Source organism: Meriones unguiculatus, chromosome 5, assembly GCF_030254825.1.
Source record: "Meriones unguiculatus strain TT.TT164.6M chromosome 5, Bangor_MerUng_6.1, whole genome shotgun sequence".
In the NCBI taxonomy this organism is placed as follows: Eukaryota; Metazoa; Chordata; class Mammalia; order Rodentia; family Muridae; genus Meriones; species Meriones unguiculatus.
Genome location: NC_083353.1, coordinates 39,727,148 through 39,752,499, shown reverse-complemented (window position 1 = coordinate 39,752,499; position 25,352 = coordinate 39,727,148). Strand labels below are relative to the sequence as shown.

At 47.3% G+C, this 25,352-nt stretch overlaps 1 pseudogene; it reads right to left on the bottom strand.

The window, feature by feature from the left end:
* Nucleotides 1–23,873: 23,873 nt before the first annotated feature.
* Nucleotides 23,874–24,289, bottom strand: LOC110547173 (mitochondrial import inner membrane translocase subunit TIM16-like; annotated as a pseudogene).
* Nucleotides 24,290–25,352: the final 1,063 nt, after the last annotated feature.

Here is a 25,352-nt window from a genome sequence, read left to right as displayed (position 1 = left end):
GAAGGAAGGAGAGCTGGTCTGCCGTTGGTGACTTTAAGAATGAATAAGATAAAGGATGATAGGTCAGAGAAGAGGGGCAAGGAGGAGCCCAGGCTGTTCTTGCCCTTGCTATGTAGCTGACTTTGAACTCCCAACCCTCCTGCCTCAGCCTCTCAAGTGCTGGGTGTGTAAGCACAGGCCACAATTCCAGGCTTGAGACAATCCATGCTCTATCCACTTGGAACACCCTGGGGCTGGGATTTGGCAGCAAACTAACTGAAGCCCTTTCTTGTGTTGAAAAGGACACCCACCGAGGACCCACCAAGGGAGAAATCTGCTCCAAAGGCAACACTTAGTTCAGGCTATGCACATCCAGGTCACTCTTCCTGGCAGCACAGGACAATACAAGGCTAGGTCAGCACCTCACTCAGCCTTTACCCACTGGCCACACCTACCATGGAGCTCAATCCAGATAAGGGTTTGATTCTTTCTCCACTTTTCCTCCAGTAAGTTTCTGAAGAAAGAGGAATGCCCCAAGCTGTTACACTTGCAAGCACCACAAAGTACGCAGGCATTCCCATGACCCGGCCCCTCTCTCATTGGAACTTTATTCCTGTTTCACACATGTAGAAAATAATAGCTCATGGACAACTAAATGACTGGTTTTGTGACTGAATATCATAGCCCAGGCTGGCTTTGAACTCACTATGTGAGGACGACCTCAAACTTCTCTCCTATTTGCCGATTCCCGAATTCTGGGATGGAAAGTGTGCAGTGTATGCACTGTATCCACTGTATCCAGTATATACAGTGAAGAGATGGAACCCAGGGCTTTGGGCATGCTAGGCTGCATGCTGATTGAGCTACATTTCCAGCCCCGTGACTTCTATCATGACTTATCTGACTCTAACTTCCATAATAAGCCCTGGGGATATGGCTTCATTATAGAACACTTGCTTCCTATTTTGAGATTCTGGATTTGATCCCAGCACTAAAAGGGAAAAAAAAGATCGTAGTGGCTTATACATGTAATCTCAACATTAGGAATGCCAAGACAAGAGGATGACCACAAGGGTTGACAAGATGACGCAGTGGGTAAAGGTACTGGCCGCTCAACCTGAGTTAAATCTCCAAGGACTAACACAGCGGAAAGAGAGAACTGACTCCCACAAGCTGTTCTCTGACATCCACACATGTGCTATGACCTACACATGCCTATTCATAAACACATACACTCATAAATAAAATGTAAATAAATAAAATGTAATTAAAAGTTAAAAATAGGGGCTGGAGAGATGGTTAAGAATACTGACTCCCCTTCCAGAGGTCCTGAGTTCAACCACATGGCGGCTCACAACCATCTGTAATGGAATCTGATTCCCTCTTCTGGTGTGCATGAAAATAGAGCACTAATATATATAATCAAATAAATAAACAAATCTTTTTAAAAAGTTAAGAACGGCTGGATGGTGGTGATGAAACCCTTTAGTCCCAGCACTCAGGAGGCAGAGGCAGACAAATCTCTGTAAATTCGGGGCCAGGACAGCCAAGGCTATACAGAGGAACTCAGTCTCATGAATGAACAAACAAACAAACAAGCAAACAAATGCATGATGGTGTATGCCTTTAACCCCAGCACTCAGGAGGCAGATCTCTGGGAGTTTGAGGGAAGCCTGGTCTGCACAGAAAGTCCTAGTCCAATCAGTACTACACAGTGGAATCCTGTCTCCAACCAACAAAAACCAACAGTAACAACAACAGAAACATTATACAGTTTTTCAAGACTTGGTACCATATATCATCAATCCCAGAACTCAGGAGAAGAAACTAGCTGGTTACTAAACCAAACCAACCAAAGAACAAGAAAACACACACTCATGCATGAATGCACACATGTACATGCACACACCAAACAAACACACAAACAAACAAAAACCACGGGCAGGAAAGATGGCTCAGTGACTAAGAGGAAGTGCTGCCCTTAGAAGAGGTGCATGATGGCTCTAGGCCATCCAGTGTCCAGACCCCCTGGGACTTTCCTATTTCTCTCTTTCAAGGTAAAATCTTAAAACAACAAACAAACAAACCTAAACCAGAAGCTTGAACATGAATTGAGCTGATTTCTCATAGCCTTTAGAGAGGGAGGTAATTTTTTTCCTTTGGAGATGGACTTAGAGCATGAGAATGGAGTGGGGAGTGAATCTTCTTTGGGGCTATGGTTTTTTTTTTTGTTTGTTTTTTGTTTTTGTTTGTTTTTCACTTCTTTTTTGAACAGAGTCCATGTAGCCCAGGCTGACCTCTAACTTTCAGCAATCCTCTTTCTTGTCTTGTCCTTGAGAGCTGGGATACCAGGTATGTGCTACCAGACCTCTTAACTCTCCTTTGTTTCCAAATCTCACAGTGGAGTCCGGGCTGGCCTGGAATTGTATGTAGACCAGGCTAATGTGGAGCTCAGAGTTCTGTCTGCTTCTATCTCCCAAGTGACAGGATTACAGGAATGTACCACCATGTGAAGTACTAATAGCTCTTTTTTTTTTTTTTTTAAAGATTTATTATTTATACAGTGTTCTGCCTGCAGGCCAGAAGAGGATACCAGATCTCACTATAGATGGTTATGAGCCACCATGTGGTTGCTGGGACTTGAACTCGGGACCCTTTGGAAGAACAGCCAGTGTTCTTAACCTCTGAGCCATCTCTCCAGCCCCTAATAGCTCTTTTTTAAAAGTTCCTGCTGGGCGTGGTGGAGCCAGCCCCGAAGCCCAGCACTTGGAGGCCAAGGCAGGGGCATCTGATCTCTGTGAGTTTCGGACCAGGCAGGACTAAACAGTGAGACCCTTTTATGTCTTTGTTGTAGTTGTTTGTTTGCTCATGTGTTTCTTGAGACAGGGTTTCTCTTTGTAGCTCTGGCTGTCCTTAAACTTCTTCTGTAGGCCAGGTTGGCCCTGAACTCACAGATACACCTGTTCCTGCCTCCCAAGTGCTGGGATTAAAGGCATATGCCACCACTTCCCAGCCCCATCTCTATCTTAAAACAAACAAATATAAATAAATAAGTAACTTTCCATCCTAGATATGTTTGCTGTACATCTGTAATCTTAGCATTCTAGAGGTAGAGGCAGGGATGGTTGCTCCAAGTTCAAGACTGAACTGGGCTACATAATGAGACCTCATCTCAACACTGCCTTCACCAATGGCCCCTGCTTTGAGGGCAAGCAGCATTGCTGAAACAACAGAGAGTTGGGTTAGGATGCCTTGTCAGTGGATGAGCCAGAGAGGAGAGAGTATGATCAAATCACCGAAGTATCCGCTCCCGAAGGGAAGAGAAGCAGATGCTGCCAGAGGTGTGCACTGCAGATGAACACCACGTGGTGTTGTAGCAGGGGAAAAAGACAGACGTCACTGGTCTATGGATCTTCTCTTATCCCGTGTAACCTTTGAAGCTTTTCTGCAAGTGGCCTTTCTGGTTGATCACTAAGCAAGCCTTTGCCACTGGCTGCAGAGCTGGGTCGCTGAGCCTAAGGGGAACAGGCTGGGAGGGCTCTGAATGTTCTGGGAAAGCTCATTTCCCAGGCCAGGTGCGGAGTCTGGGTCTCCTAGTGGGAGGAGGCCCTGGCTGTCTGTTTGCTCAGCACGGATCTGAGATTCCTGTGAGGAAGTTTGTGTCCAGAGTGATTTGTTTGCTGTTCACACTTGCACGAAGGGCTACCCCTTGCGGTGGCCTAGGAAGGGGTATAGGGTGAACTCAGGGTCCCCAGAATCCAGAGAATTAGCCTAGAAAGGCCACTGTCTCCAAGCTCCTGGAGAGAGAAGAAAGAGTTAAGTCCCTTTGGAAGCTGTAAGAGATGAGAGGGGTTCAGCCTGCCCCTCCTTTCCTGGAAGGAACCACATGGGTTTCATTGGTGAGAATCCTGGGTAGAAGGATCTGGCTTTTGCAGGGACCACCTAGAGAGAAGCAAATGATCTTATTCTGATGTGTTACCTGGGAGGTTCTGATTTGGTTAGTCTAACCTGTGGCCAGGGTTGGAGGTGGAGGTGGCAGCAGCTAGCTGTTTCCCAAACATGAACCAGTGTGACTGTGTTCCTACCCACCCCACCAGGTTGGGCCCTTAAGATCTTTATCTACTTACTTAGTGTGTGTGCATATGTGAGCATGTGCCTGTGGAAGCCAGAGGTGTCATCTTCAATTACTCTCTGATGTTTTGCTTTGCTTTGCTTTTTGAGACAAGGTATGTAGCCTTAGCTGGCCTAGAACTTATTGTGTAGACAAGACTGTCCTTGAACTCACAGAAATCCATCTGCCTCTGCCTTCCAAATGCTGGGATTACATGGCTTGAACACCATTTCTACCTTGATTTTTGAGGTAGGTTCTCTCACTAAGCTATATTTCATTATCCGGTGCTAGGAATGCTGGCATAGAGGCTTTTTCACATAGATTCTGGGCAAAAAATCTCAGGCGTGACTCGATTTCCTCCATAGAGTGTTGAATTGGTGGTGCAGTATAACTTCTGATTGTAGGCCTTGTGATCTGGAACCTCCCTTCAACTGTTGCAATGTTTGTTTTTTGGGCCTGGTGGCTACCTGAAAAAGTTCAAGTAGAGAGAGGGAAAGAGGGAGTGATGCAGAGAGAGAGAGAGAGAGTCCACTTAAAATAACATTTTTATGTGTATGAGTATTTTGCCTACAAGCATGTCTGTGCACATGTGTGTGCCTGGTGCCTACAGAGGCCAGAAGAGGGCATCTGATTCCCTGGAATTGGAGATACAGATAATTGTAAGCAACCTTGCCAAAAGACCAGCTTCAGCATGGTCAGCGGAAAAGACAGGGAAGGTGTGCGTAGAGTCAGTGAAAGACCACTCAGCCGATTTTTCCTGAGATATAAAACTTAATTATCTGGGACCAGTGCTCTCTGTGATCATCAAGAGACTCTGAACTCTTTCAGCTCCTCTGGGGCTATGGAAAAAGAAAGAGAAATAGGAAAGACATTTCCACAAATACTCAATGGATGAAGAGAAGGAATTCAACAAACAAGTTCTAACAGGCTTCACAATTTCACACATATAAACAAACATACATACACACATAGAGAAAATCAGACAAAAGGACACATTTTTGGAAGAGGCAGGGGGCTTTGACAAATGTTTATTTCTGTCCTGTGTTTTTATACCCTCTAAGACAAAGGTTCTCTATGCATGAAAAAATTACCTCATTCAAAGTAGATGCAGCCAAGCGTGGCACTCAGAAGGCAGAGGCAGACGAATCTCTGTGTGAGGTCAGCCTGGTCTACAAAAGTGAGTCCAGGACAGCCGAAAGGCTACACAGAGAAATCCTGTCTGGAAAAACCAAACCAAACAAACAGACACACAAACAAAACCCAACAACAACAAAATAAAAAATAGATACAATTGTTACATAAAAAGGGAGTTATAACACAACTATTGATTGTAAGTTCCTTCATCAAAAAGAAATCTAACTAGATATTTTTTTTGCCTGCTTTAAGTAGTGGCTTTATCTATATGCTCATGATTTCAAAGCAGAAGTTTTATTTTTCTTCTTTCTTTCTTCTTTTTTTTAAACTTTATATAGTATTCTGCCTGCATATATGCCTACATGCCAGAAGAGGGCATCAGGTATCATTATAGATTGTTATGTGGTTGCTGGGAATTGAACTCAGGACCTCTGAAAGAACAGCCAATGCTCTTAAGCCAGTGCTTGGAGCCATCTCTCCAGACTCCATAATTTTCTTATTTCAAATGTACATTATGTGTTCAATATGTCAAGGTTTTTCTAAGAAACAGGTGTCTGTCTTTTCTTGTATGGCTAACCATTTATTCTGATTCTATATTGACATGGTCTTTCTTATCATGGTGTACGTAGGCCTTATTCCTGGACTAAGCTCAAAATGAATGTGTATCCTTGATCATTAATTTGTGGTATAATTCAAGTGCTTGACACATGGAGGTTCACAGAGTTCCTAGCAGTTTTTGTGATACTGCAGGGTTGGGTTATTTTTTTCCTGGAAAAATGTCTATTCATCCTAGATCAGGCACTAATGACAGACCAAAGTAACAATTCCATCCAAGTCCAGCTTGGTGGAGAGATGATTTTATTAGGCTTACTTACAAGTGTGTGAGAGTTTCTTACAGAAGTGTGGGTAATCCCAAACACTGTATCACTGTAGGGGGTGAGTGAACAACACCCTAAAAGCTGCATAGACATGCTCCCTTCTGCAGATAACCTCCTGAGACCACAGGCAGCTGTGGTAGATTGCCCATCACTGGAGGCCAGGGAGGACTAAGTGGCTGCAATCAGGTGGGGGCCCCCTGAGGCTTTGCCCTCTAGTGAGGGTGTGTTAATAGTCTCCATCCTGTGAGGGTCTGGAGTTTCTAGTCACAGCTGCTCTGTTCTCAAGATTGTACTAGCCATGTCCTGCACAGACAACAACATGGTCCCCTTGCCCAGGCCACCCCACCAGGACCCTAGATTTGTGAGTGAGGTTACTATCCCAGACAGTCTAGCCACAGCTACGACGTGATTATAGCTAACACCTACTATGTTATTTGTGGAGACCATTGCACAATAAAAACAGGGGACTGTGGTTCAAAAATTACTGGGGGTTCAAGATAATAGCAGAAGAGCACCGACTGAACCCCAAGGCCTCTGAGCCTAGGCCCATGCACTCCCAAGTTGCACCCCCAGGAAGCTAGCTTTCTGCTACCTTGTAGGATCAACTCTGGGATAGCGCTGTGGTGCAGCTGGTATAGTGCTTGCCTTAGCTTTCCCAAGTCCTGGGTTTGAGTCCCAGCAATGATTGACCAACGGGCCATGGTGACACTCCCTTGTAACCACAGCACTCAGGACCGAGAAGCAGGAAGATCAGTAATTCAGCCAGGCAATGGTGGTGCACACCCTTAATCCCAGCAAATGGACCTCTGTTAGTTCAAGGCTAGCCTGGTCTATAGAGCAAGTTCCAGGACAGCTAGGGCTACAGAGAGAAACCCTGTCTCAAACCCTGTCCCACCTCAAAAGAAGGATTAGTAATTCAAGGCCACACTTGGCTACACAGTTTATGGCCAGTGATGAATACATGAGACCCTGTCTCAAAAACAGCTAAAAGGACAGGCACCTTTAATCTGCACCTTTAATCCCTCGGGATTAAATATACATCAGGGGCTAGAGGTAGGCATGTCTCTGTGAGTTCAAAGCTAATCTGGTTTACATAGTGAGTTCTAGGACAGTTGAGGCTATACAAAGAGACTTCCTTGTCTCAAAAATCAACCAAACAAAAAAAAATTAAGTTTATGTCTCTCTGTCTCTCTCTACTCCCCCCTCTGTGTGTGTGTATGTGTGTGTGTGTGTGTTGTGCTATGGCATGTGTAGAAGCCAGGGGGACAATTTGTGGAAATTGGTTTTCTGCTTCTATCATGTGAGTCCCAGGAAACTATCTCAGGTCATGAGGTTTGAACCATATTGTTAGCCCTCACTCTCAAAACAAAAAAAGTAGTTGCCTTTAAAGCCATGGCGTGTAGAGGTGGTTTGTTATACAACCACAGAGAACCACAACACAGTCCATGGGGGTTTGATTCTGCAACAAAGGAGGTACTCGAGGCTATGTACTTGAGACAGTTTATTTAATTTAAATGTCTGTTTTTGAGGCAGGGTCTTATTATGTAGCCCTGAACTTGCTGTCTTCCTGCCTCAGCCCCTCGAGTGCTGGGATTACAGGTATAATTGAGTGGAGTGGGAAATACCTAGGAGATTAGTTAGCCTCACTTCTGAGTAGATCTTCGAAGGTGTTCCAGGACATTAGGTGAGGGAGAAAGACCCTCACATCTGAGTGTGGTGCTGTTGGTTTAAAGAGTGAAAACCTCAGTGTCCCATTTTACCAATAAAGACTCAGGAGTCAGATACTGGGGTGAAAACATGGTAGCTCAGAGAGGCAGAGAAAGCATCCAACTGACCTTCCTAATCAGCTCACCTCCCAGAAGGAAAAGCCAAAAGACGAAAGCTTGCTCGCTCTGTTGAGGGCCCAGAAGGAAAAGCCCTGCTAGCTCACTTGAGAGCCCAGAATAAAAAAGCCAAAAGCCAAAAGCTAGAAGCTAAAGAGCTAAAGAGCAAAAGCTTGGGACTGGAGAGATGACTCAGAGGTTAAGAGCTTTGTCTGCTCTTCCAGAGGTCCTGTGTTCAAATCCCAGTAATCACAGGATGGCTCACAACCATCTATAATGAGATCTGGTGCCCTCTTCTGGCCTGCAGGCACACATACAGGCAAAACAGTGTATACATTAAAAAAATAAATAAAATAAAAGAGCCTAAGTTCCTTCTCCTCCAAGGTCTTAAACATCCTTCTTTCAAAGTTCCCTCCTTTCTGTTAATTCCTGTCAGCTGGTTACTTGCTTCGACTCTTAACCTAGGTAAGTTCTGGGTACAGAAAGCTATTGGATTAAAGGTTTTTATAGTTCACAATTTCGGGGTTCACAATGAGATCAAATATCCTGATACAGGATATTGTTCAATGAGCTGGTTCCAGATGGAACAAATGGGGAAGGAGAGCCTGCTCATGCAGGCTCTTCCTCTTCCCTTATCGCTCCCTGTCTCCCCTCCTTCTCTTTTTCTTGGCTCTGCTCCATCACACCTTTCTACTTTGAGACTCTTCCATGCCACAGGCCCCCAAACAATAGAGTTGTGGCTATGGACAGCAACCTCTAAAGCCATGAGCCCAACTCCTTCATCCTTCTTAGCTGTCGACATCAGCTATTTCATCGCATGGATGAAAAGCTAGCTGTTACACAGACCACTGAGTTGGGAATCTCTTGGGTTAAGACCATTGCCAGGCTTGTAGGGAGGGAAAATTCCGATTCACTAAATCCCAGTTCAGACTATGGAGATGTTCGCAGTGTGGGTGAAGAACTGAGCTGGGGCTGGAGAGATGCCTCAGTGGTTAAGGACAGCTGCTGCACTCCAGAGCATGGGAGTTTGGTTCCACATTGGGTGGTTCAGCTGGCTGGAGCTCCAGCTCTATGGTATTGGATACCCACTTTTGGCCTCCTCAGATCCCAACACACACAGATACACAAATACATATAGCATAAATACAAATAAAATATAGTTTTTTTGTTTTTGTTTTTGTTTTTTTAAGAACTGAGCTGGTGGGCCAGTGAGATGACTCACCAGGTCCTTGCTGATAAGCCTGACAATCTGAGGTTAGTCCCTGGAGTCCACACCGGAGAACAAGAGAACTACTGTTACCCACCAAATCATCTTGTCAGCCTCTTATTTTATTTCAGGCAGGATCTCACTATGTAACCCTAGCTGGCCTAGAACTCATTATGTAGACCAGCATGATCTTAAACTCACAGAGATTTCCCCGTCTCTGCCTCTAAGTGCTGGGATTAAAAGCGTGAGGTATCATGCTAGGATATTTTGTTTTTGAGACAAGGTTGCAAGTAGCTCAGGCTAGCCTCTAATTAGCTAGCCGAGGATGATTGTGAACTGATTTTTCTGCTACCACCTGCCTAGTAGTGGAATTATAGGTTTGTGTAAGCCATCACACAGGCTTTCCTGGGCTTTGGGCTATTCTTTTTCTTTCTCATTATGCTCTGGTGCATAATGAGCAGATAATCTGCCTGCTGCCCTGTATTTTAAACCCAGGCGGGAGGGGGGGTAGGGCGTGGGTTTTTTCCCCCTTCTCTACCGTACCAACAAGTGGCACTGAAACATTTAAACAGACATACTATTTTGTTTTGGAAATATCTGTGTTCCTCGGCTCTGTACCAGCCAGAACTCAAGAAAGCACCCATCAAGTGTGGCCGGCTAATCCTGCAGGCCAGACCTATGCAGAATGTCATCTCTCAACATTGGCGGCAGAGGGCGCGCGCAGACCGTTCGATGGGGGCCACTCAACTTCCGCAGAGGCGGAACCTCGCTGTACCACTCACCCAGTCAGGGAAAGAGGTAGAGGGAGAGGCCCTCGCACAGAAGCCTAAGAGTTGGGATCATTTTGGCCTACAGCCCCCTCCAAAGCTACGGGAGAGGAAGCTGGAATGGGAGAGGAGAGGCCCCTGTGCTCAGAGAGCAGCGGAGGATGAGGGAGTTGGGAATCATTCAGCCGCACCAGCTGTGTAGAAATTTAGAAAGGGGTGAAGAGTTCAGAGAGCACAGAGGGACTTAGTTGCTCGGTTCCCAAGTGTATGAATGGCAAGGGAAAAGACTTCGGAACTGCAAGAAGAGAGGAGAGGACTGATTGCTTCCCATAGGTGTCTCCCATAGGTCGGGTCAGAGTGAGGCAAGGTGGAGCGTCCGTGTGACTCCTGAGAAAACCTAACATGGGCCTTGAAGGAAAAGGACGCGTCGTTGCCAGACAGCTGAGACAGGGGATGGATGCTGTTTTCCTTTCATCTCGGAGCTGAAGACGACCTGGAGGGCTTAGGCAGGAATAATAGGTTAGGAGTCAACAGCGCCAGGGCAGAAAAGGAATTAGAAGCCCACACCGGGCAGGTGCCGTGAGGGAGGGAGGGCCGTCAGAGGGCAGGCATGGGGATCTGGCCAGGGAACTGCTTCTGGGTGAGTCTCAGCATCCAGGAGTGGGTGACTGCCCTTCCCACCTCTGAGAGCTCTGAGAATTTTGAGAATTTTAAGACTCAGAACACGCCCCTGGCTAGAACCAAAGGAAGTTGAAGGCTTCAGGGCACCAAGGACTCAGAGTCAGGTGTTCGGGACACCGTGGGTGGATACCTGTGCCAGGATCCACCCTGGCAGCCTGGGGACTGACAGTGAGAAGAGGAAAGAGTCGTTGGGCCTGGAGACAGTGAACTAGGGAATGGAGGTGAGATTAGAGGAAGGGGACCCCTCATCGCCCCCTTTTTTTCCGGTGTCTTTTCTTGTCCTCCAAGAGCACCCTCTCTTCCTCTTGGTTCCTTCTCTTTCTTCTCTCCCCATCTTCCTCCTCCTCCTCGAGCTTTTGAAACAGGGTGGCACAGAGCTCAGGCTGGCCTTGGATTCACTATGTAGGCAAGGCTGACCTTGAATCTGATCCTCCAGCCTCCATCTACCCGCCGCTGAATCACATCAGCACCACCGCTCTTGCAGCAGGGGCCTTCTCCTTCCCGCCCCTTTCCCCACCCCGCCCCATCCCCTCTGTTGTCCTCTCATCCCCTTATCTTGATATTTGAATCAACCCTGTTTTTGCGGGGAGTTGGCCCTCCACATGCTGGAACTTCAGAAGATAGACAAGTTTCAAGTGGCACTGGAAGGAGGGAGACCTCCCTGGTCCTCAGCGGGCGCCCCTCGGCGTCTCCCCTGGGGCACCCCTCCCCAGGACCAGTGGTTACAAAGGCCGGCCAGCGCCTGCGGGTGGAATCGCGGCCAGGGGATTGAAGCCGGCGCCCTAATCTCTGATACACTTGCAAGTCGGCTTCCCGCCCCGGGGCCAGTTCCGTGAGCAAACAGGAGGGCACGCTCCGCATCCCAAATGCCGCATTTGAGCCTCGGGCGCAGGGCTTGGGTGCCGCAGGATGGTCAGCGCCCTTCTCGGCCTAATCCCTGCCAGGCCCAGCAGGCTGTGGCCAGCGGATTAGCGCGCTGGGCTCTCCGATGGCTCCCTAGGGCCGCAGGCTGGTGGGCCCCCTCCTTTCCAGCTGAGGCCCTCTGTTCCTGTGAAGGACCGCAGGTTTGCCAGCGAGGAGGTAGCAGAAGAGTGGAGAGATGGGCGCAGTGAGAGTCTCGAGGACTGCACTACCTGGGTGGGTTTTGTCTAGCGCTTCCCACCTTTCACTTCCCAAGAGTCATGTCTGTCTCACCGCCAACCCAGGCCAGGAGACCTGAGCACACCTCTGGTTTCTAGGCTCATGCTGGTAGCGTGGCTTTATAGACAGAGCAAAGAAAGCCCAGATCCCCACCATTGCCCTCAGCAGGCTGGGGAGTTCCCCTGGAGTTTTAGGAACCTCGGAACCTTGTCTCTGGCTGAAACAGGTTCTTGTCTCTGGCTGAAATAGGGTTAGTCGCTTTGATGCAGGAAAGAACTCCAGGACTAGCCAGTTTTATGAAGGACAGTGGGAGATTTCATTGAAGATATTTTAACAATATTTCAAGATTTAAAATATTGAAGATATTTAAGCATGAGGGTTAGGAATTACAAGGCGGGCACTCTGAAGAAAGGAGGGCACGGTAAGCTGACTCCCTTTCCCCCACAATGCCTCAGCAGGGCCCTCTCAAGTACCACGTTTAAGGAGGTGCACTCTCTCACCATGGCACAAGGCAGACCAAGCCTCTGGGAGGGCGTGTCTCCGTGCCTCACTATAGAACCAGGCCCCCCAAAACCCTTCCCCTGACTCAGGTAGCTGTGAGCACTGCCCAACAACCCCACACTGCCTCTTCCCTTTGGTTGGTATGACAGGGGACTATGTCCCAGTGAGACAGCCCAAGGCAGGAGCCTTATCTCTTGTAGCCACTGCCAAGAGCAGTACTTACAGAACATTCAGGGCCTACTAAATGGCTCAGGAATCAATAACTGCCCTGAAGCCACCACTCTTCTCCAGCCTACCGGATACAGCCAGCGGCATGGCCACATCTGGAGTGCTTGTTCTCTACAGCTGGGTTTCTTCTCCACAGACACCAAGTTCTGCTTCTGTCCCCACACAGACACACAAGGCCCTGCAGGGACCGAACCTAGCTTGGAACTCCTGGAGCAGCTAATGGAATGGGCCTCCATCACACATGCTAATCTGGCATTCTAATCCCCTCTTTTTGGGAGAAAGGGGTGAGACAGGATCTCTTTACGTAGCTTTGGCTGTCCTGGAATTAACTGTGTAGATCAGGCAGGCCTTAAACTCACAGATATCCGACTACCTCTGCTAGTGTTAAAGGCTTGTGTCACCGTGTCCAGCCCCTAGCCTCCTCTTGAAGGCTTTGGCTGGTCAAGTCCCTCAAAGCCTTATTCATGATCACAAAGGCGATTTGGGTTCTGAGTGTCTATAAGGGGTAGAACAGGGGCTGAAGCCAGGGCCCTGCCTCCCAGAGGCTCCTTTGTCCTTGGGCTGCAGGAATTCATCACATTCAGTGGCCATATGGCAATTTCTGGGTCTCACGATGGCAGGGAGGCTGGTAGAGGTGTCTCAGATCTTCTGACAGCCACTAACTCCAAGGAATGAAGCAGCATGTAGATGAGAAGGCAGGAGTGTGTGTGATGTCTCCTGAATGTATGGAGTTTTGTTTCCTTAGTTGATGGTGCATATGGATTCTGTAGGTTTACAAGGGTGTTGCCTTAGGGGTATACTCCTGGAGACTTTGGTGTGCGTGTACTATGTCCTGAGTTGCCTAATTTTGTTGTGTTTGTGGAAGGTGGGAGAACCAGTGTCTGTGGACTGTGCATTCAGTATACACAGGGGCTAAGAATACACTTGTATCTCGAGACTTCCTTGTGTGTGGGTAGATGAGAGTGTCTGCTGGCTGCCTCAGGATGCTAAGTGCCTGTTGACATTTCTGCACCACTGGCTCTGGTTCTTCCAAGCAAGCAGTCAGGGCCTTGGAAGCTAGTATCTGAAGAGACCAGGAACTAAGAAAAAGCAGGAACTGCCATAACCAGGGTTTGGAGATGTAGGCAGTGACAAGTGATAGCTCCAAAAGTGGGCAGCGGCCATACTTGGGGGTTTCAAATCCTATTACAACTAGATGATTTTAGGTGTAGTAGCCTTTTCTATGATCTCAGAACTCAGGAGGCAGAGGTAGGAAGATGGGGAGTTCAAGGCCAGCCTGGGCTACATAGTAAGACCCTGATCAAAAACAAATATCAACAACAAAAAATAAAACAGAACAAGCAGGGTGGTGATGGCACACACCTTTAACCCCAGTACTCGTGAGCAGAGGCAGGTGGATCTTTTTGAGTTCAAGGTCAGCCTGGTCTACAGAGTTCCAGGACAGCCAAAGCTACATAGAGAAATCCTGTCTTGGGAAAAACAAAACAACAAAAGCCAACTAGTTTTGCATGGTAATAGATGAATATAAATTCAGTGCTCGGGAGGAAGGTCAAGGCCATCTCCAGCTATGTAAGTGAGACCAGCCTGGGCTACAAGAGACTGTCTCAAACTGAGAGGACTTAATTCCAAAGAGCTAGCCAGTCCTAGTCAGAGTCATGCAACCTCCATGGGCACCTGCCAATCCCTGTCGAGGTCACGTACCCACAGTAGGAATTCCCCTTTCTGGCTTTAAAAGGGGCCTTCAAGATTCCCTCAGGGTTGCCACCATTTTGAAGGTGGTGACCCCAGCATGCTGGAACTCTCTGCAAAATAAACGCTTTTTGCATCTGGTCTTCGGCGAATTCTGAACCCTAACAAAACAATAATAAAAATATAACCGGCCCTGCATATCACAGACCCCAGAGATGCCAGGCATGAGGAGATGGTAAATAATGGTTTGTGTCTTACTGCAGACAGCACTCTGAGAGGCTCAGGAGAGGACAAGTCTTGGCTTGAGAAGAGGACACAGAAATCCAGGGACTTCCTGATTACGAGGGTCAGAATGGCCACTCCCTGGCCAGAGAACTCTATCAGTGGAGGAGGCCTATTATTGACTATGACCTGTGGCTGTGTAGTGACTGGTCTTGGCTGTGCCATTGCAGAGACAGAGTTGCCCTTTCCCAGTCCATGCCCTCATTCCCAAGATGAGCTGGGAGCGGGTGGAGAGTATGGTGGCTGTGGGTGCCCTCTCTCCAGGCTGAAAACCAGCTGTGGCTAGTATCTGGCTGGCAAAAACCTGAGGTTCTTGTGGGAAAAAAAAATATGTGGCTCTTGCAGCATTTCAGCTCCAAGAAGGGCCCACCCTATCCCTTTCTCCTTTCCTTTCCTTCCTTCCTTCCTTCCTTCCTTCCTTCCTTCCTTCCTTCCTTCCTTCCTTCCTTCCTATATCTGACTATGTCCCCTAGGTTGGTCTCAAACCTAAACACTGGGATTAAAGGCATGGACCTCCTCTGACTTTTTTTTTTTTTTTTTTTTTTTTCCAGACAGGGTCTCACTGTGTAGTCCTGGCTATCCTGGAAGTCACTATGTAAACCAGGTTGGACTCAGGTTGGCCTCAGAGATCACTTGCCTCTGCCTCCTGAGTGCTGGGACTAAAGGCACAGGACAGCACACCTGCCTTTTGTTTTTCCTAGCCCTGAATAAAATTTCGAGCTGGATGTGGTGGCACAGGGCACTCAAGAGGTGGGGGCAGGGAGACTGGAGGTTTGAGGTCACCCCCAGGAAGGTGGCCTTCTTGGCCATCCTGGGCTACATTCCAGTAAGGAGGTTATTTATCTGCCCTCCAGCTCAGGGGACACAGAAGGGCAGGAGGCAGAGAATCTAGGCCTTTGGAGGTCACGGAGAGAGTAAAAGAGGGAGCTGCTGCTGCTTTAAGAGGGAGGGAGGGGAGTGATAGGAAAGATTTTCACCCCTCAGTGAAACAACAAAAAATTATTTCTCCCATTTCCTTCTCTGAGATAAACGATAAACTCTCTGTCCCCTAAAAGAAAATGATAACGACTTTAATTTTACTTGCAGGCTTAGAAATGCCATTTCCACGCAAAACAGGGAGCCATAATCAGAGCTGAGCCGGGCAATGCTTTGATAGAAAATGGTTTCCTTTCTCTCTATTGCTTCCCTCCTTTCCCATGCAAACCCGAGATGCCCGACAGCTAAGAACAATGCTCAATAAAGTGAAATCATATTTTAGTCAAAATAGGCTGAGACTGCTCCCAGCCAACTGTAAATTAGCATTTTGAGGGCAAATATGCAGACAATTTGAGATAATGAAGGCTGATTATTCAATCCAATGAATGTTAACTAGGAAGCAGGGCCTTGGCAGCCTTATCTCACTCCCTTCGATTTATTTTTTTTAATCGTTTCACATTTGAACTCTTTATTTGTTTCTGTTTTCTGTGCCACACTACACACACCCCCCCCACACACACACACCTCCTTCCTCATTTTGCTCAGGCTGAAGCACAGTGCCATTCAGAGGTTTGTCAGTGTGTCTATACTGGCCTTAGGAAAGATCAACAAGGCCAGGGCAGTGTTCTGTGTCCTCTGGGGGACTGGAGGGAGCCTGAGGTCTGTTAATGTTGCTAAACATGGGCCTTGTTTCTCTGAGCAGGCTTTGTGCAGGACCTGGAAACTTGATTCTTGTTTAAGGAGGATGCAGGCTGTGCAAAGCTTAAGGAACTCTGTGTGTACTTGAAATTCAAAACAATGAGAGGAATACAATCCTCCAACATACCTTCAAGGCTTTGAGGAAGCTCCTCTGCTTCCCCAGGGACCTTAAAAAACATTTTAAAAATGGTCTTAGCTCTAGACAGGACAGACTTCATGGGCCCTGGATGCAAAGCAAATGTTCACAGGGCCTTCTTAAAAATGGTTGAGAAAGACGGCCAGCTGTGGGCGCTACATGCCTTTAATCCCAGCACTAGGGCTGGCAGAGGTGGGTGGATCTTGGTGAGTTTGAGGCCAACCTGGTCTACATAGAGAAATTCTGTCTCAAAACAAAAGGATGAGAATTTCAAGATAGCTATAACCGAATACAGGGCATACACCCATGCACCTGAGCATGGCTCTTATAGTCAAAGAGACATCAAATTGCAGGATCAGGGCATGCTGTATTCTTGATGCTCTGGAAGCTGAGACAGAAGGATTAATATCAGTTACATAGTCAGTCTGAGGCAACTCTGGACTACCTGAGACTCTGTACCAAAACTAAGTAGGTGAAAGTGTGTGATTTGGTGGCATGTACTCATAGTCTCATACTTGGTGGCACATACTTGGAGTCAGAGGCAGGAGGATTGCCATAAATTTGAGACAAGCTTGGTCTACAAAGTAAGACCTTGTTCAAAACAAGCAGGGCTAGTTCTCATTCTTGATTGGAAAGAGCAGGAAAACCTGAGCCCAGGGACCTACCTAAATAGCTTGGTGTGGCTTCCATGTGATGTCTGCACCCCACTGCTGGGGCATGCAGATTGAAGGATCACTGGGGTTGGCTGGTCACCATCCTGGCTGGAAAAGTGCAGTCTCCAGGCTTCCTGAGAGACTCTTTCAAGAAAATAAAGCAGATCCATAGAGGAAAACACCCAACTCCTCCTCTCACTTCAGCACACGTGCAGATACATTTCCATCACTATGCACACAAAAGGAAGCAAAGCTAGGCATGCAGAAAGTCTCTCTGGAGCCTGCCTATGTATCCCCACTCCCCTTGAATCCTGTGGGCAACCATCTTCCTCCTGTCCCTCCACTCATTCTAGGCCCTAAATGGGTCTTCCTGCAGCCTCTCCAAAGTCTTTGCTGTTCCACACCCAGCCCACAGCTCCGTAGGTGTTATCTCTGGTCCCAGCCGCATGTGCCCCACCTGTAAATGGGATTTTGGTGTGTGGGACCTGCTTGATGTGGTCATAGGAAGCTAGATTGGTTGATACAGGATAAGCAGTCGTGCTGGGACTAGCCTCAGGAAAGTACAGGAGCTCAGTGTTCTGGGAAGTTTCTCCCACTGCAGCCCACAGGGCCAGCTGCCCTCTTGTCTAGTATTTCCACATATTTGGAGTCCCCTTCCATCAGCCTAAGGTTATAGAATTTTCTGGAACTCACTTCTAAATGTCTGGATGTTCAGCTTCATTCTCTGTTTTGACCTCTCCCTCTTGCTTTATCTTACTTTTCAAGCTAGTCTAATTTAATATGTGTGGGTGCTTTGCCTGCATGTGTCTGTGTACCACCTGCATTCCTGATGCCCTCAGAGGCCAGCGGAGGGCGTTGGGTCCCCTGGAACTAGAGTTATAAAAGGTTGTGAACCACCATGTAGGTGCGGAAAATTGAACAGGCTTCTCTGGGAGAGCATGCAGTGCCCTTAACCCTGAACCAGCTCTCAGGTCCTCCAGCTAGTCCTTCTTTATTTTTCATGTGTCTGTGTCCATGCTGTACAGGGGTGGAGGCTCATGTGGAGTGCCTGTGGAAAGGCTAAGTGTCTTTCTTAATTGATATCTACTTTATTTGACAGAGGGACTCTTGTCAAACCTAGAGCTCAAACATTTGGAGTCACATGCTCTAGGGATTTGGTCTCCAACTCCTGACCTCCTGTATGCTGGAATTACAAGCAGGAAGCCATGTTCACAGAGTTTTTTTTTTTTAAAAAATTTTTTTTATATTAATTACAGTTTATTTACTTTGTATCCTAGCTGTAGCCCCCTCCCTCATTCCCTTCCAATCCCACCCTCTGACCCTCAACTCCTCCCTGCCTCTCTCTAAGTCCACTGATAGGGGAGGTCCTCCTCCCCTTCCATCTGACCTTAGCTTATCAGGTGTCTTCAGGACTGGCTGCAATGTCCTCCTCTATGGCCTCGCAAGGCTGCTCCTCCCTCAGGGGTGGGTAGGTCAAAGGGCAGCCACCGAGTTCCTGTCAGAGACAGTCCCTGTCACAGGGCTTTTTTAATTTTCATTTTTAAATGTAGATTCTGGGAACCCTGAACTCTGGTTTTTATGCTTATGGTGCAAGCCCTTTATCAATGGAGCCATCGTATTAGTGTCCCTTTTCCTTTTCTTTTCTAAACAAAGCTCTGAACTCATTACATACCCTAGGCTGGCTTCAAACTAATGGCAATCCTTCTGCTTCAACATTCCAAGTGTTGGGATTTCAGGGTATGAGTCACTATGCCTGGCTACACTTTTAGAAGTATCTGTTTTTCCACTGCAGCTTTCCTTGGAAGCTGGAGGGATGGCTCAGCAGTTAAGAGTATTTACTGCTTTGTAGAGGTTTTTGTAGGATTCCTAGCATTCACTTTGGGCCACTCACAACTGCCTATAACCCCAGCTCCAGGGGATCCAATGCTTCTGGTCCCTTCAAACACCTTCCCTCAAATGCAAATACCCCATCCACAATTTTCAAAGATAAAATAAGGTTGGGTGGTGGTGGTACATGCTTTTAATCCCAGCTCTTTGGAGGCAGAGACCGGCAGATCTCTGTGAGTACAAAGTTAGCCTGGTCTACAGAGTGAGTTCTAGGACAGCCAGGGCTACACAGAGAAATCCTGTCTTGAAACATAACACATAGGTGCATACGTAAATATATGTACATATATACATACATATACACATATATGTATACATATGTATGTATATATGTGTTATGTATAACACACGTAATATGTGTATATGAATGTAATAAGACATATATATAAATAAATATATAATACATATATCTATAAAATATATATGTTAAGCTGGATATGGTGGTATATGACAGGGTTTTTTGTTGTTGTTATTGTTGTTTTGTATTTTTGAGACAGGGTTACTCTGTGTGGCCTCTCTGGAACTCTGTAGATCAGGCTGACCCCAGAATCAGAGATCCCCATGCCTCAACCTCCTGAGTGCTAGGATAGAGGCATGCTCCACCACGCCCACCTGGCACCTGACTTGAATCCCAGTACTCAGGAGGCAAAGGTGGATCTCTGAAAATTTGAGGCCAGCCTGGTCTATATAGCAAGCTCCAGACCAAGGAGGTACACTGTGAGACCCTGCCTCAAAAAACCAAAAAATTAAATTAAACAAATCTTTGCCTGGTAAAAATGCTCAGTGGAGCTTTCTGTGCTGAACGCCAACAGGCAAAGTACAGAACAAGTGACAGATCTCTTCTCAATCCCCTGACACAGCACACAGATGGATGCTTTCTCTCCCAAAGAAGCCTTGTTCTGTGCACAAACTCCCTGGCTCCGTCCTAGCTACCTACCTTCCTTCACCTCCTGCTGTCCTAATAGGGCTCTATGCCTCCTGGTCTGTGTGCCTCAGGGAAGCTCCTGGACCCCTAAACACTGTCCACGGCTCTCAGGAGAGTCTGTGTCTCCATGTGGAGTGTGTGTTCATGAGTGTGTACTCATGTACTTGCAAGGAATGCAAATGTTTGTGCATTTACAGGAAAGAAGTTGGCATGTTTTTGTTGTTGTTTTTGTTTTTCGAGACAGGGTTCTCTGTGTGGCTTTGGCTGTCCTGGAACTTACTCCATAGACCAGGTTGGCCTCGAACTCAGAGATCTACCTGCTTTGGTCTCCCGAATGCTGGGATTAAGGGCATGCACCAACCACTGCCACCCGACTCAGAAGTTGATGTTTTTATGTCTTCCTCAATCATTCTCCACTTTATATTTTGAACCGGGGTTTCAGAGAACCCAGAGCTGGATGGTGAACTCTAGAGATCGGCCTGCCTCTGCCTTGCCCAGTGCTAAGGTATGGGTAGCAGCAGCATTAAGCTTTATTTTATTTTTGTTGCTGGTTTTTGAGACAGGCTATCACTATGTAGCTCTATGTAGACCAGACTGGCCTGGAACTCCCTGAAATCTGTTTATCTCTGCCTCCTAAATCCTGGAACTAAAGGTGTGTGCCATCATACCTGGCTTAGCTTTATTTATTTTAGATTTGTGTGTGTGTGTGTGTGTGTGTGTGTGTTCTGCCTTTGTGTGTGTGCACTATGTGCCTGGTGGCTGTGGAGGTCAGAAGAGGGTATTGGATCCCAAGGAACTGGAGTAACAAGCAGGCAGTTATGAGCTGCCATGTGACTGGTGGAGATCAAACCCAGGTCCTCTGCAAGAGCAGTAAGGACTATTAACTACTGAATAAATAAAGTACTTAATAAATAAAGCCCTGACTTACTTATTTAGAAACATGGTCTCACTAGGTAAGCCTGGCTCGCCTGGAACTCACTATGTAGAACCAGGCTGGCTTGGGAACTCACAGAGATCCTCTGACCTGTCTTCTGAGTGCTAGAATTAAAGGCTTGTACCACTAGCCTGGGTTCATGTCCACCTCTTATGTGGGTGCTGGAGCTTGCACCAAATGTCACTTTACCATTGAGCCATCTCCCCAACCCTAAATGCTCACCTTTGAGGGTCCCCTATACTCTGCTTCAAGCTCTCTGAACACTCCCCTCCCTCCCCCCTCCCTGATTCAAGCCGCTCCTGCTGCAAAGGAGGATGCAGGACCCCCGCCACAGCCTCCCACCTCCAGGCCACAGAGTGTCTGTCTCAGAGGCCTGTCTGGCCAGCCTCGCCTGGTCTTGCCTACAGAAACATCTGGGCAGAATCCTCCAGGGTCTCCTCCTCTGCTGGCACGAATGGGGGGTGGGTGGAGGCGGGGGAGGAGCCAGAGTGAGTGGCAGCTTTCCGGACACCTCACTCTTCTCGACATGTTTACTCACAGGCTGTCTGGGAAGTGAGAATCCTCCCTAATGGATGTTTCACCCAATTAAATAATTAACTCGGAGTGTTGCTAAGCATTCCGGGTTCAGGCTCCTCTTCCTTGAGGAGCCCTCCTGCCAGGCGGAGGCTGCTGCCAGTCAGGGCCTGGCCTAGGCCAGGAAGAGAAGCTGCTGGGAGGGTGCCCAGCTCCTGGGACTGCACTGGTCAAGAATAGGATGCTGGGGAGTTTAGAGCAAGGGGCTGAGGGTCGAGAAGGGGTGACAGAACCTTCTAGAGCATTCCCATTGGCCTTCTAAGTTTTACCCTCCTCACCTCCATCCTTCCCATTCTCCACTACGGGACAGGAAGAGGGCTGAGTGATATTCAACAGCAGGAATGAACCAAATGCTTCTCCCTGTAGACTGCTTGCCTGATTGCCTGGCAGGGAGTGCCTCTGCTCCCACAGCACAGGTAGAGAGAAGTTGCCTCTTCTCTTGCCCAGCGCAGTCCCTGGGCGGCGGGGTGTGTGTGTGTGTGTGTGTGTGTGTGTGTGTGTGTGTAAAATGACCCTTTCATATGGGTCCCCTAAGATCACCAGAAAACACAGATATTCACACTGAGTCATAACAGTAGCAAAATTACATTTGTGAAGCAGCAATGAAATAGTTTCATGGTTGTGGTTAATACAGTCGAGGAAGTGTATTAAAGGGTTGCGGCATTCGGAAGGTTGAGAGCTGCCGCTCTGGAGTCACCTAGAAGGTGCATCTCCGGAAGTGCCTGGTGTGGGGCGGGGCGCGGTGGGGAGGGTGGGCTTGATTGCATTAATTGATGTGGGAAGATCCATCTTAACTGTGGGAAGGCAGGGAATCCTGGTCTGTACAAAATGGAGAAAGGCAGCTGAGCACTAGCATTCATTGGTCTGTCTCCGGTCCAGCTCCCATGTTGTGACTTCTCCATTATGACTGTAACTGTGAGCCCAGATGAAGTCTTTTGCTAAGGAATTATCACAGCAACAGAAAAAACAAAAACAACAACAACAACAAAAAACTAAGACAGGTACATAGAGGTTTTGGGCCATGTGTTGAAACCTTCGAAAGACATAGATAGAGAGAGAGAGAGAGAAGGTGGTGACCTTCTAAATAGATTCTATCTTTTCTATTGAAAGTCCCAAAGGAGCAGGAAGCTATCCTTCAGGACTCAGCCACTGGATGGCAGGCTCCATACACTTGCCACCATTGAAGGTTCAATTCAGATGATAATAGCGACTTAAGAAAGGGCATGGCATGTGTGTCTCTCTGCTTCTGGGATACCTCACTCAGGACGATCTTTCTAGATCCCACCATTTGCCTGCAAATTTAATGATATTTTTTTTGTTTTTAATTGCTGAGTAGTATTCCATTGTGTAAATGTACCACAATTTCTGTATCCATTCCTCAACAGAGGGACATCTGGGTTGTTTCCAGCTTCTGGCTATTACAAAGCAAGCTGCTATGAACATGGTTGAGCAAATGTCCTTGTTGTATACTTGAGCATCTTTTGGATATATGCCTAGAAGTGGTATAGCTGGATCTTGAGCCCTATTCTTATTTGTCTGAGAAAGTGCCAGATTGATTTCCAAAGTGGCTGTACAAGTTTACATTCCCACCAGCAATGGAGTAGAGTTCCTCTTTCTCCACTTCCTCTTCAGCATGTGTTGTCACTTGAGTTTTTGATCTTAGCCATTCTGATGAGTGTAAGGTGAAATCTCAATGTCATTTTGATTTGCATTTCCCTGATGACTAAGGATGTTGAACATCTCTTTAAGTGTTTCTCTATTGAGAATTCTCTGTTTAGCTCTGTACCCCATTTTTTAATTGGGTTATTGATTTGTTGCTGTTTAACTTCTTCAGTTCTTTATATATTCTGGATATTAGCCCCCTGTCAGATATAGGGTTGGTGAAGATCCTTTCCCAATCTGTAGGCTATCATTTTGTTCTGATGATGGTGTTCTTTGCTTTACAGACGATTTTCAGTTTCATGAGGTCCCCATTTATTGATTGTTGATCTTAGAGCCTCTGACTTGAATTCATGGGCTGGCTCTTTGATCACCTCCACCTGAGGGGGGAGCAGTCTTAACAGTCCACAGAGGAAGACAAAGAAGCCAGTCCTGATGAGACTTGATAGACTATGGTCGGATGGAAGGGGAGAAGGACCTCCCCTATCATTGGACTGGGGGAGGGGCATAGGAAAAGAAGAAGGAGAGAGGGTGGGATTGGGAGAGGATGGGGGAGAGGGCTATAGCTGGGATACAAAATAAATAAACTGTATCTAAAAATATTAAATTAAATAAAAAAGAAGAAGAAGAAGAAGAAGAAGAAGAAGAGAGGGCATGGTGTGAAAGCCAAAACTGGCTCAGCCTCCCTAGTCTGGGGTTACAGTTTACAAGTGTGCCTCACAATGCCCAGGGAAGTTTAGGAACCAAAACTGAACTGTTGCCTACCTCCCATTCTGCAAGTCTCATGGGCTCCTGATATGAGAGGTATTGTTGTACCCCAATAGAATCCAGGTAGGGATGGAGTGAAAAGGGTTCAGATTAATTCCAAGAGGGTTTGGATTCCTCCCACTGGTGTAGTGGGTTGAAATGGAAGCAAAAGGCACCTAGTTTTCATGTCTGCACAAGCTAAGTGGCCTTAGGCAAGGTTTTTTGTTTTCACTAGAGAAACATGGAAAAGACATTTATTAGTAGGCTATAAATTATGAGGCAAAGAGTGGGTGCGGAGAGCCCAACATTCACGTTTTGGGAATCTGTCCTTTCTGTTTTCCTGGGCTTGCGTTCAGAGTTCCTCATCTAGGCATTCCTCTGCACGGACAACCTTTGACTATAGGTAGAAGGAGGCACCCACAGACTCATCCTTCACCTTAAATAGATTGCTCATAACTCTTCTGGACCTTCTCAGGGCTCAGCTTGGAGAGGTTGAGAATCTTCTAGGCTTCCTGGAAGCTGAGGCCAGAGAGATTGAACGCGCTACAGACTGGTGCCCAGCATGACTCCGAACATCAGTGGCTGCCTGGCTGGCTGCAAACTCCTACCTCAGGGCCCTGGCAAAGGCTCTGTCCACCACCTGCACACCATTACAATGATCTGGGCTACATACTTGGCCATGGCATCTGCTCCACCTTAGGGGAACGGGTGCCGCCCCTTCCCAACCCAATGTGGCCAGCTCCTGGGTTGCTGGCGGGTCAGAGGTCAAGGGAGAACAAACCTTAATCTCTCTGTGTCTGGTTCCTCAATTGCAAATGAGCTTGGGTAATAATGAGAGCTCTTTCTCTTGAGGAGGTATTTTAAAACAAAACCCAAAACCAGGTTAATACAGAGGTAAACCCAGCAGACAGCTGGAGCTGTTACTACCCTGCCCTCCACTCTGGAAATGCAGAGAGTATGGTACAGGTCCATTAACTGCAGAGTAAATGAAGCTGGATCTCATTCCCATGCTTCCTGGAGCAGGCAACTAGCTGAAGCTGAAGTGGAAGGTGGCACCTGATGGGGATGATAAGCCATGCCTGGCGAGGCACCCGCTGATCCTGCTTCCCAACTGCTGCTCCCAGACTTGCAAGCACCCCCTCCCCCAAGCCAGGGTGTTCATTCTTAACCCCTGAGCCAGACCTACCCTCTCTGTGACTCTGGGGTTCCCCAAGGAAGCTGTAAGCCTCTGTATGGGCTCTTTGCATCCTCCAGGCTCCATCCTAACTGCCATTCCCACTATCACATGTCCACCAAAGCTACCTCTTCCTCCTGGAAGGCCCCAGCTTCTCTCCTCTTAGATCAGAGTGAAGGCCTTCTCTGTACCTGCTCCTAGAAGACCTGAAAACTGCCTCCTTCATATTAATAGTACAGCTTGATAAAGGCCTCAGGACTTTTGAAATTGTTTCAATCAGCAGAAACACAACAGTGGAAAGCTGACTCTGAGAAGCAGCTCTTTGTTTAAATGTGAACCCTGCCTGTCCCAATTAAAAAAAAAAATACTGGGACTGGAGAGTTGCCTCAGTGGTTAAGAGAATGTGTTGTTGCAAGGGATCAGGATTCAATTCCCAGCACCCACATAGAATTTTACCACCTCCTTGGGCACCAGGCATGAATGTGACACACAGTTGCACATGCAGGCAAAACACTCGTACACGTAAAGTAATATAAATCTTATTACCAACAGAACACAAATTCCAGACTC